This window comes from Vanessa cardui, chromosome 14 (assembly GCF_905220365.1).
Source record: "Vanessa cardui chromosome 14, ilVanCard2.1, whole genome shotgun sequence".
NCBI classification, from domain to species: Eukaryota; Metazoa; Arthropoda; class Insecta; order Lepidoptera; family Nymphalidae; genus Vanessa; species Vanessa cardui.
The window spans coordinates 9,754,182-9,766,511 of record NC_061136.1 but is presented as its reverse complement, the minus strand read 5'-3'; the positions used below and the strand labels follow the sequence as shown (position 1 = coordinate 9,766,511).

Sequence of the window (12,330 nt, the reverse complement as noted above, 5' to 3'; positions counted from 1 at the left end):
CACGACTCCAATCCATAAAGTTCAAGATAACTTCTGTGCTTCATTTACATTCGAAGCCAGTTCTCTTGCAAGTTTGCATTCATAAATAACATTAATGATAAGTATTATCGATTTTTATTAAAATTAACATTCGTTCTAGTAATAAAATAATTTAAACTCAAACAATTTACTCAAAGGAAATAAATATTTATGCATTTAAAATCCTTCGCAGGAGCTCTGAGGCCTGGTGAATTGAGATACAACTATCAAGAATTATACAGTTGCTATATGATTTTTATTTATGATATTATAGTCTACATAAATATATTCATTGTTTTGTGAATGCAGTATTTGAACACATGTCTTTGTGTGCGTATCTCGTTGAAACTACGAGATGGATTTGATTAAACGGCATGCAGTTAGCTCTGGACATCATAAATTCAAACGCTTCTGCTTAGCTGCGTCGACAGTCTTGACAATACTAGTCAACGGTGGTGGAATGAAGATGGATCGGCCTTTGTAATGCGACTACATCAGTTAACTTCTCCTGTTTCGCTGTTTACCACTAGCTTTGATTTAAGGCATTTTGTATCTGCATTTGCTTTGTTTTACACAATCACATGATGTTTAATGTCTGTTTTAGATCTTACGCATTTTTTTAGTAATTTATATAAAATTTTATCTCAACAAAAAGGAAAATGAATATACTTTCAGGAGCAGAGATGATTAACTACAAGTCAAGTCAGTAAAAGCACTCGAACACTAACTCACTTCATCTCAAAGTCGTCCCATATATCAATTCGCGCATCACGCATTAATGCCTTTAGGAAAAATATCGGATGCAACGACCATAAATACGTTCGTAGCAGGTTCGTTGGGCACCAACATCGTCGCTCATCGTGACGTCAATTAGTATAAGACTCGTAAACATGTACAGAGGTGAAAAGTTATAGCGGACCCTTGTTTATAGCACGATCTGACTTACTATGTGTCGCGTAATAGATGTTTCTTTAGTGTTCATTTTTTAAAATGTAATAATCGAAAAATAAAAGCTATTACTTTAAATATAACATAACATAAAAAACTAGGTCCTTACGTATACCGCATGAAATAAGTTTTATTGAAAAGGTTAGTGAAATTAGGTATGACACGTTCGAAGCGATACTTTATCAACGTTTCGGGACGTATATAGCACGTAAATAGCGCATGCCTGAACCAATTTATGAAATACACGAGCTAGTTGTAAATTCACAAGCTATTGCGCTCTGCGCATTGAACTGACGCGTTTCATTTTATTTCGCAAATTGAATACGCGGACATTTCACGATTTATAGTCACAAACTCCATCTACCAGTCGGCATATTTTTAATTATTTGATCACACAATTCTGATAAATAAGCAAGTGTAATTGGCCGGCCAGCGAGGCCTCGTAATTAGTTTATTTCATTTGCACACGCCCTAAAGTAATTAGTTCATGCATTTTAATTCAAATGTGCTCTCGAAGGCCTTGATTTGATTAAGAAGGGGATATAGGATGATGAATTGACTTTCTTTTAAGACTTGTAATTTTTATAAACTTTTAAATATATATATACACATTAACACATATACGTAGGTATATATAAATATTTTTATGAATTTTATTTATTTTGATAATTTCTTTCATCTGATTTATGTTATCTAAATAGATAACAAAAATGTTATAATCATTTAAATTTTAATTACGTTTTCTTTTTAAAATTAGATAGATAATAATATTATAATTTAAACTAATTAATTTCGTTCACAAACAATTTGCACATACCCTAACCAACAACTTTTTAAAATGCTTCTATTTCGGAATATTATCCACATATACTTATTAGTACCTACCCGTCCAGCATTTCGAATGTAATTATATAATGGGTGCCTATTATTATACACATACACTTTCGAATTCCAAATATCAGTTAGATTAATTATATTATAATAGTTTTCTTTTTAAAATTCGAAGCGGATATTTATTATGAATAATTGAATTTAAAGCTTTAATTTTCAGCGTTCACTTAACATAAATCAGGGCGTATGTCCGATAGGCAATAGGCGATAGACGGCAAGCGATCGTTGACATTTTTATTGCTAAGATATCGTTCTGATAAATAAGCGGGATTCGCTTTTCTGTACGCTTTGTTAGACGAACAAAGCGCTATCTATAGGTTAGATGTGCGTATAGCTGATGAAAATGAATAGCCTTTTATTATTATTTTCTTATAGAAACCAGAAGCTATTATAATGGTATATTTTAATGAGAATTATTTTACACTAGCTGTGTCTGCGACCTTATAAGCGTTTGAATTTAACCAAAAAAAAAATTGTAGCCTAAGTTACTCCCTATTATGTCAGTTATCTGCCAGTGAAAGTCCCGTCAAAATCGGTCCAGCCGTTCCAGAGTTTAGCCGGAACAAACAGACAGACAGGCAGACATATATGTACCGTGTATGCATGACTAAAAAGGGCTATTTTAATATTACAAACAGACACTCCAATTTTATTATATGTATTGATTATGATTTTAATACGTCTATACCTACATCTATACCTGAAATGAACGAAAGAATATAATGTTTTTTATAGATTTTATACGGGTCAGAGATACATACCTGTACAGTAACCCCAGAAATGTACCCACAATTGAAAATTTTCACCGTTCTCCGTCAATGCCTTAAATATAAATACGTGATGTATAATCTGTTATCCAAAAGTGTCTTGAAAAACAGAAACATCAATTCATATACATGCTACTAATTGGCTGTTTTTCATTTGCACACACACCGCCCCCCGCTGTGAGTGCTCGGAAATTATTGTTCGGAATAAATCTCGGGGCTTACAACTCTTGAATATTATCATGAGCTCAGGAATGAATTACCGAACCGCTTATTTACTATTTTGATCGATTTTTATCAGACATTTTTTTCGAATATTATAATATACATTTAAAAAAATAATAACAGTTGCTTTTACTATGCCAATCTGAAAGTTCCAAGTCGTTTGATTCCTTCATAGAAAAAGAAACCTACGAGTATGTACCTAAATGTTTTCTTTTAAGAAAAATAGTTTTGAGTGTATAGAAAGTAGAGATTTGTTTTATTTACAGTATACGGTAACTAAGTACCACTCGCCGCGTGCCCGTGACGCGGTGTAGGGTAGCAACAATGTGTGAAATGGCGCGGAAATATCCGACTCCCTACATTTCGTTCCTCCTCGCTAGCCACGCTCATTATCTACATTCGAAACGTCCCTTTGTTGCCTTAGTGGCTTTATTTACTCTTTCAATTGCGTACGAAAGATAAAAGTTTATTTAGATAAATACGTTTCTTTGATAATATTAACTTATATTTAATGGCATATTATGTTTATCTTTATCTATTATTTATAGACGTTATTTTTTTAATAATAAAATGCTAATAAGTTTAAAAAACGATTAGATGCCAAGTATACCATATATAAGTTAATATAAATTGTTATTTCAAATATGGGTTTGGCAACATATAAAACCAAAATTAATAAACCTTAGGTCAAAGTCTATAATAACCTTACATAAGGTTATAGATTTAGACCGGATACGTTTTGGCAGAATATAAACATACGAATATATAAGAGCATTATAAGGTTTGGATTAAATTATGTAGAACCTAAACCAGTTTTTAATAATGACTAGTCAATGATAATTGAAGTACAATTCGGTCATAAAAAACATGTTTAATTCATGTTGAAAATATGATTTATTACATATTTAATAAATAATCGTCCATTTCCGACGTGAACGCTTGGACGGTGCGAGGGAGTCACCCTACTGATGCGACGCCATTTTCAATTTGAATTTCTAATGTATTATTGTTATGAAAAATAATTTCTTCATTCTTAAAACAATTTACTTTTCTCTTTTCTGAGTAATATATTACTCTTTTACTTAATGGAATTTTAGTAATTGTCATCTATTAAATATAAAAATGACTAACTTACATATAACCTACAGCCTAAACTGTTTGGTCTATTATACGATTCACTACTAATTTTATTATTTTTTAAAGTTAAAGTTTATACATATAAACTAAAACAATGTTCGAAGTAGAGTGAATTAGGTAGTTAGTTGATTCTGTTATATTTTCCTTAATTCCAGGTTATAGTAACTTAAGCGATAGGTCCTAACTGAAACGCCTTTCTCTGATGTCGATTTGCTGTTTCATCAGATTATGAGAAAATAGGCAGTGCAGGCGTTCGCGTACATAAAAGCCCATATCGTAATAATAATAATTAATTATAACTAAGCTAAGTTGCGTTGCCGTAAGAGGTCAGAGGATAGTGATTTTTAGTTAGATTTCAAAATGTTAAAGAAGGTAGCAGCCATGTGCCGAAGACATACCGAGATGAAAATTTAATAAGATAGGGTATTGTCCTAATTTGCAAGAAAAATAAAAACAATATAGACGGCTCTCCTTAAGACCTTTCCACTAAATTAACTTCCATTTAAATATGACACGACCACGAAACCTGAAACGCCTAAAGTCAAACTAGAAGTATTTACTTTAATAGTACAGTCCGCTAACAATTAATAGCAATGTAAAATTACCATACTTATAACAAATAGAGTTGTTATTTTCTTATTTACGCAAAATCTACTTATTCGACGGTTATGAATCTTTTAATCTTATTATGATTGTTGTAGGCCGGATGGGTTGAATCAATTTTTATGAGAAATACTTCGTAGTATATAATTTCTATAGTATATGGAATATTTTTCGAAAAAAAAGAGGTGAAGCTCTTATCTTCCAATACAATTATTAATAAATAAAAATATCTGTTTAAAAATTTATTGGAATATATTGGTTTATTAAGAAATATCCATAAAAATATCTACATTTGGATACCTCACATATAAAATTGCTTTTTTAATTTGTAATTTCGACCTGTTGATAAAATAGGATGAAAATTAAATAGGCGAAAAGTATGCTGGGAAAATATATCCGTTCACAGAGTAATTTTACTTGCAGCGGTTAGTATCTGAGATTCAGTAAAACTACATTCCAAATATATTTTTTAAATCGAATGGTATCTTTCTCAAATATTGAGCGTAGGTACCTACTTACTATGTTTGTAGTCTTATAAATGTGTATATTTGGTTTGAGTTAAAACATTAAATAAGTAAAGAAATCTTTATTGCTACCTATTCTTAAATACAATTGAAAAATGAGTTACTAAGTGACATTCTTTTAATTAAGTTGTATTGTCATAAAAATACTTCATTTATATTTTAATTAAGTAAATCGTGTCAAAAAAATCACGCTGCTTTATTTTCAGCCCTTTTTATAATATTTTTGATCGTCATAAGTGTGAGCTTAAACGAATTAACGATGTGCTCCCACGTAATTTAATAATTATAAATTTTCCAACCACCGTCACGTGATCCCCGGCGAGATCGCGACCTTTGATAATGTCAGTACAAAACGAATAATAGGTTGAAGTATGAAGGGCCTTTATTGATTGGTCATGTACAGACAAGCAGACGAATTACGCGGGCGTTGATTAAATTAAACAGTACGATTTATGTGGTACCAATTTAGCAATGATGTGAAATGGCGACTGTATAGGGGCGTTCAGTCGGTGTTAAGTGGAAGAAATGAGCTTTACATTGTTTATGTCCGATGTTTTTTTTTGTACATCGTCGCATTGTTACTTTAAGTAGGGTGACGGTTTGTTTAATTACACAAAACATATATACTCAAGTAATATTTATATTTGAATTAATTTGAGGGGCTTGTTTGTGTCGGTACTCATATTTGACGCTAAACATTAATAGTAGGAGTTTCTGCCACAGTATGATAATAAGAAACATATGTCAAGTCAATAAATCCTTCTTGGGGCAAGGTATCCGTTTCTATAATAAAATTCCGCAGACATTTTTAACTTTGCCGTTTCGTTAATTGAAAAAAAAGGCATATTATTCGATACAAGATTTTTTAGATATTAAATAAGCGTTGAGTTAATACTTGTTGACTTCTAAGCAGGATTTATTGATTTAAATAACTCTATTTAACTGACTTGATTTTGTATTTTTTAAATGTTGAAAAAGAGTAAATACTGAATTTCTTGCCGGTTCTTCTCGGTAAAATCTACTTTCCGAACCGGTGGTAGCTTCACTTAATTGTAAAATGACGATTCAAAAGTGGTTGTAAAAGCCTACTTGAATAACATTTATTTTGATTTTGATTTTGAATGATAAATATTAAAAAGTAAATATGGTGCATCATTTTCTATACATGTACCTACTGTATGTATTAACATTATAATACTCACTACAATTCAATACATTATGTAACACCAATGTTGTGTTTAACATTACAGATCAATCGGTTTGGTGACTGACAGAAAAATGAACTTACAAGATTTGAAAATACACAATGATAGCATGTAAATGTAAATAAAAAGCTCACAGTTCTCAACTCTACAATTACAAGCAGGTGAAATTAAATTAAATCTTGATATAAGTAACAAATAGATTACATTTTATTTATTTAAAGTACCTACTTTATTTTCTTATTATTATTTATCACGGACAATTAAATTTTGATTAAAACTTTGATTTTTGATTTTTGACTTTAAAATTTTGATCAACGTATTCTTAAAGTCCCACCTAATTTAGATGTCGAATTTAGTTAAACTTTTGCGTTATGAGTTATGCGCTCAGCCAGAACCACTTTCTTATCTAGGTATAAAGTTTGATACGTACATTTATAATCCATTTTATGTCATATCGCTGATTACGAATCTGATAATAAAAATACTCTTGTCTTTATTTTCTTATCATGCGTTGATATTCGATATTTTTTTCAATGATAATTGTTTTAGATTTATTTGTATATAGAGCGCCTTTTCAATTCAAAATAAGTATTTAATGTACGAAGTACTAAGCTTACTCTAGACGAAGCCTATTAGTAACAAAATATATTGTCAATTTCGTGACTAGTGGGGCAGATTGCACGTGGTTATTTTTTATAATTGGTAAAAAAAGACACATTCGAAGATGAACGTAATTTGTACGGATCATTATTATTTAAATTGATTAGGTTAATCGTACTAATCTGAACATATGATGTTATGTGCCTCGCATATAAATTCAAAATAATTTACAAAATACAAGAACAAATGAGATTTTAATGCGTTAAGCTATGAACTAACTATAGTAAAATGCATAACTAGAAACGTATACTATAAAAAATCAAAAAAATAGGTTAATCGCATAGTTAAATAGTTTTTAAGTCACACTGACAACACTTCTAATATTCTATTGTGTTAAATGTTTATACCTACATTAGATACTATTATAATGCGATGACATTGAAATATATTTATTAGTAAAACACTTATTATTTTGTCTTGTGTTTACTTTTTCCACTGTATAATTATAATGATTTGTAGTATTTAAAATAAATTTCACGATTTATGGTACATCAGGAGGACATCACTTCTATTTCCCAACCTACCCAATTTAAATTAAAGGAAGGATCAAAATACTTTAAAATGAAGAAAGACGGTATTGTAATACAAGTTATAGTTTGCCTGCGTGACTGTCCATACATTATAAATAAATGAATATAAATATTTTCATATAGAAATTATATTATTGTATCTGGATATAACATTTTTAACTATAACAAAACAGACGTAATGATATTTATAAATGAGTTCTAGGCTAAACGACTTACATTCTTTATACAAGGTGTGATATTATTTCACGACTTTAATGTATTCATTTAATTTTTGTAACAACGTAGGAAATATATAAAATTATATTTTGTTACTCGTGCTACCATCTAGCGGTGTTTTCAAGAATTTCGTGGTGGCGAAGGCTTTGACGCTATCAAATTGATTACGATACGAACCACTTTGAGCCGCGGCGGTGCTTTCGATTCTTAAGCTTTCACTTATTTGTAACTGAAAGCTTATTGTTATCCGTAAATGAAAGCAGCTTAGATTTTGCCAATATATTTGCGTATTTATTAATAAACTGATTGTATAAAAACCGTAGGCAGTTTATAAATTTGAATTATTCTAATAATGTTAATTTAATTTAAATGTCGTACATGAAATAATTAAAACACAATATTCATAATTATTACTATGCCCCATATAATGGTAACAATTTGAACATATTCCTAAAACCTCAAAGTAACGCATCCATAATGTTTTACGTACAAACCTCAAACGGGCGCTGTTCATACCCCTGAACTGAGTGGTGTCCCTGATAAGAGCCCCGGGGTCAGGGCGGCGACAGTTGAGCCGATAAGTTGGATTTAATACGTTAAAAGGTGCCCTAATCGGTCGTTCCCATTCGTTATGGGATGGCTTCACCTACTCCTAAGGCCGCCCACGATGGTATGTTTTCAATACATTATAATAATTGACAATAGCGCGTTGATAAGATACGGAGTATACATTTTTATCATTACTATTCATATAATGTTTTATTTTAAAATTCAACCTGTGTTATGTTTAAAGTTGCCACTCGATTTTATGCTATATGCATAGAACTGATCAAATAAACCCGGGAGACTATTATTTTAAATTTACCAAAAAATAGATTGAAAGCTAATTACAAAAAAGTATTATGAAATAAGACATCTCATGTATAAGGTTATATGATAGAATATTTTTGAGTTCTTGATTCTTTAACACGTTGCACAAATTTAATTATATATGATTATAGTAACTGCCAAATTTCTTCTCGGTTCTATCCGGTAAATCTATGATACATTCTTAAGAAACTGAGTTTCATTAAAACTAGTATTTTTAAATATCTATTCAAAACTGCTTGTAGCGGTCCGTACCTACTTTTTTGCAATATTCTATGGTTGTATGACTAAGCTATAATGTGTATTTGTACTATCTTGGGGAGAGTGAGCGAGTAGCTGCAATTATATCCGTAAGGGACATTATATAAGTTCCACAGCAGCGGCGCATTAACAGTATTCCTATCATATAATACCTATGACGTCATCGAAACCATTTACAGATCGACAGGTGCTTTTTATTCTTCAACTTACGTGTCTTAATTGGGTCTGGTGATCTATGAATTATCGCTCAAGTTATTAATCAGAAATATACTTAAAAAAACTCGAAACTGAACACAAAATATATGAACTGTCTATCTGTAAACACAATGATGGTTAAAGTGACTGATCAAAAGATATTAAGCTATTATAATACTGGCAGTATAAACTTACAAATATATATTTTATTGAAATTTATGACTTATTCGCTGTTAATTTATTTTGGTTCTTTTATAATAACTAACATTCTACGCCTACATAGTTTTAATAGCGTCTAATATTTAATATTCAATATAATTCTCATACACATAATATATGTGTTATATATTCATATCTTTAGTTTAACTAAATATATCAAGGACTGGTTATTTATATCAAAATATCCGTACGATGACATTATATGAATATCAACTATAAAATGATAACTTTAAATGTCTCAATAATTTATTTTTATTGCTAATAAACAGTATCCAGCTTCGATTAGTAACGATATTATAAATTTAAATCGTGTTCTTGACAGTTAATTAAATATAAAGGCAACGAAATTAGGAATGAAATGTCATAAACGACAATTAAATCACATTTCGTGTGACACTAACGATTGTTTGTATAAGCAGTTCAAAGAGAATTTCATTATTTATTTTATACCGTCTTATTATACTTTTACGCGCTGAAAGAGTTTTATTTGTTATGAATGAACTGAAAATGTTAATAAGTCTTAAATATTAACGTTTAAATGTTCATAATTTTTAAATATAATTTTAAAATAATGTAGTTAATTTAATTTTAGGTGAACTATATTATTTTTGATGTGGTGCGATTTGGTATTTAAATTGTATAATTAGAGATCATATTTATTATATTAAATATTGCAGATCATATATTAAATCTCAAGTAATAGTAAAAACTAAACTTACTTAGTCATTGAAATACTGGCATAAAATACAAATTAATTTTATTTTTTAAATGAATAACAACTAACATAGAACATCTAATAAGGAATTATTATCGAAGTTATGTTAACAAATCTATGTAATAATTGTTTATTGCTCTAACAAATGATAACTATTCAATGCAACTAAATTTTAGTTAAGAAACTGTAACGATTGCTCTGATTAAAATAGTAAATAAATATTTGACACGAGAACAAATAGGAGATAATCTAGAAGGCTCTTATGGGCCAGTATTATTGCCTGTTATACTTCTACTAATCTTTACGACTCGACTTGTGTCAATTTTATGGGCAAACGGTTGGCAAATGGGTTATAAAACGTCAATAGCCATGTTGTTAAGCTTTTAAACGGCCACTAAACACTTCGTAAAATTCAAAAACACGTGATTATAAGCACAAGCATAGTTGATTCTTTGCTGAGATTTCTCAGATTTTTTTTATTTACTCTTGTTTGAATAAAAAAGTTACCTAAATACCAAATATACTCAACGAATATTTGTGAATCAATGAGCAAAACTAAACATTTATGTTCTATTTTTAAAAATGTTGGTGACTGTAATTAAATAAATATTAATGATGTGATTAGTGAAAAAAATGAATGATGTAAAAACAAAGGGTGGTTTCTTCTCATTACAACTGGCGCTTCATCCCGGGCCGTGGACCGTTGTTGGTTAAAAATACCGAATCTAATTTTCATATGGTGGAAATGATATTGCAGTGTATAAAGCGACCGCAGCTCGTTTAGGCGACGACAGCGTATTTTAATTAGCGATACATGAGAATGCTTTGAGCACACGCGATTGTGCGAGCACGTAACGCCGAATTATAATGCTATATTATGCGCACACGGGGGACTTTGTTTGCAATATTTGTGTTATACTTCAGATTTGCAAATCATAAATGTTTTTTGTTTGCATTATATGTACACGTAGAATTTGTAATTTAGATATCTTCCTTATAGTTACTATACCTAGTAGTTTTGCAATTTAGATAGATGTAAGATATCGTAATACGTAGTGTTTATGATCTTTATTGTATTTTAATATATATTAACTTATTTATTTTGTGTGAACATTAGCAGATGTTCGCTCCTCGTATCTATGGAACCGATTTGTAACAAAAACGATACTTAGGGAGCGCGTTTAAGATTTCATTCCGCACATTCAACGACACTAATTAAAAGCCCTAAAATCTAATAAAAGATAACTCGAGAGTCAGGCCGAATGCCGCATTCATAAGGAAAACTTTGACGATTAAAATTCCTCTAACGAGTGCGAACCATCTCCTTTAATAAATACAGGCCCCTTCTAATTTTCCTCGGAGAGATTTAAGCGGTATAAATTTTGTAGTCTGAAAAGAAAGCCAGTGAAAGAAGAGCTTGTACATTTTTACGATGGTGGATCTCATTCGCCCCTCGAGCGTCGAGTTGTCTCACTTTTAAATTAAATTTTCACTCCTAATTTGAAAGTATAATGTCATTTCACTTGAATTTCGTTATTAAAACTTTTAAATCATTCGGAAGTTGCCTTTTGTACACGTTTAGGGCGAGATCGCGTGATTTTTTAATCAAAATGGGATCATTTCTAGTGATTTTTTACGACCGCGCCACTCCGTCGGCATCAAATTGTCATTAGCCACTCGCGTATCCGATATTGCTTTTCTTTGAGAACTGCTGCCATTTTATTGAACGATTCGGACCCTTCCGTGGAGAAACGAATTTTTCATTTTACATATTATAATATATGAGCGCCATCTTAAGAAAAGTCGGGGAAAATGCTATTATTTTAAGCTGACTTGTGTTATAAATTTAAACGACCATCTCGTATTTAAATGACGACGATGAGATGGATTCTTGCGACTTTAGGAGAAAGAATTTCATTCCTTTATGAATTTAAACTTTTTAGTTATACCTACTTATTTAAATTATAATATATTTTTATGTGTATACATATAAATCTCTCCGAGGAAAATAAGTCCATTTCGCTAGATGTAAGTGTATACTTACATCTAGCGAAATGGACAACAGTTTTAATAAAACAATTGCCCTATATATTTTTTATTAAAATATTTAAAAACCTTAGATCAACTGTAAAGTCAAACACGTGTTTCCTTCGTCACAAAAAGAGTTACAACAAAGACAACAGTAAATATTATCGTCAGATACGGTCAATAGAATTTGTCTGGAGTCCTTGACACACAAACACAGTGCAGACGAGCTTTTATAGACCATAAACATTTTACTAGCTCGACCTTGGGTAGGGTCTGCAATGAGGTCGTTGCACTCTAGTTTACGACTTCTCACTTGGGAACTGT

The 12,330-nt window shown here is 30.6% G+C and overlaps 1 long non-coding RNA gene across 1 annotated transcript in view; it reads left to right on the top strand.

The window, feature by feature from the left end:
* LOC124535334 overlaps positions 1-12,330 on the top strand; it is a 73,670-nt gene that overhangs the window by 46,655 nt on the left and 14,685 nt on the right. Inside the window, exon 2 of the long non-coding RNA XR_006966804.1 lies at positions 6,361-6,476. This is a non-coding gene — a long non-coding RNA (uncharacterized LOC124535334). The remainder of the gene's footprint in view (positions 1-6,360; positions 6,477-12,330) is intronic.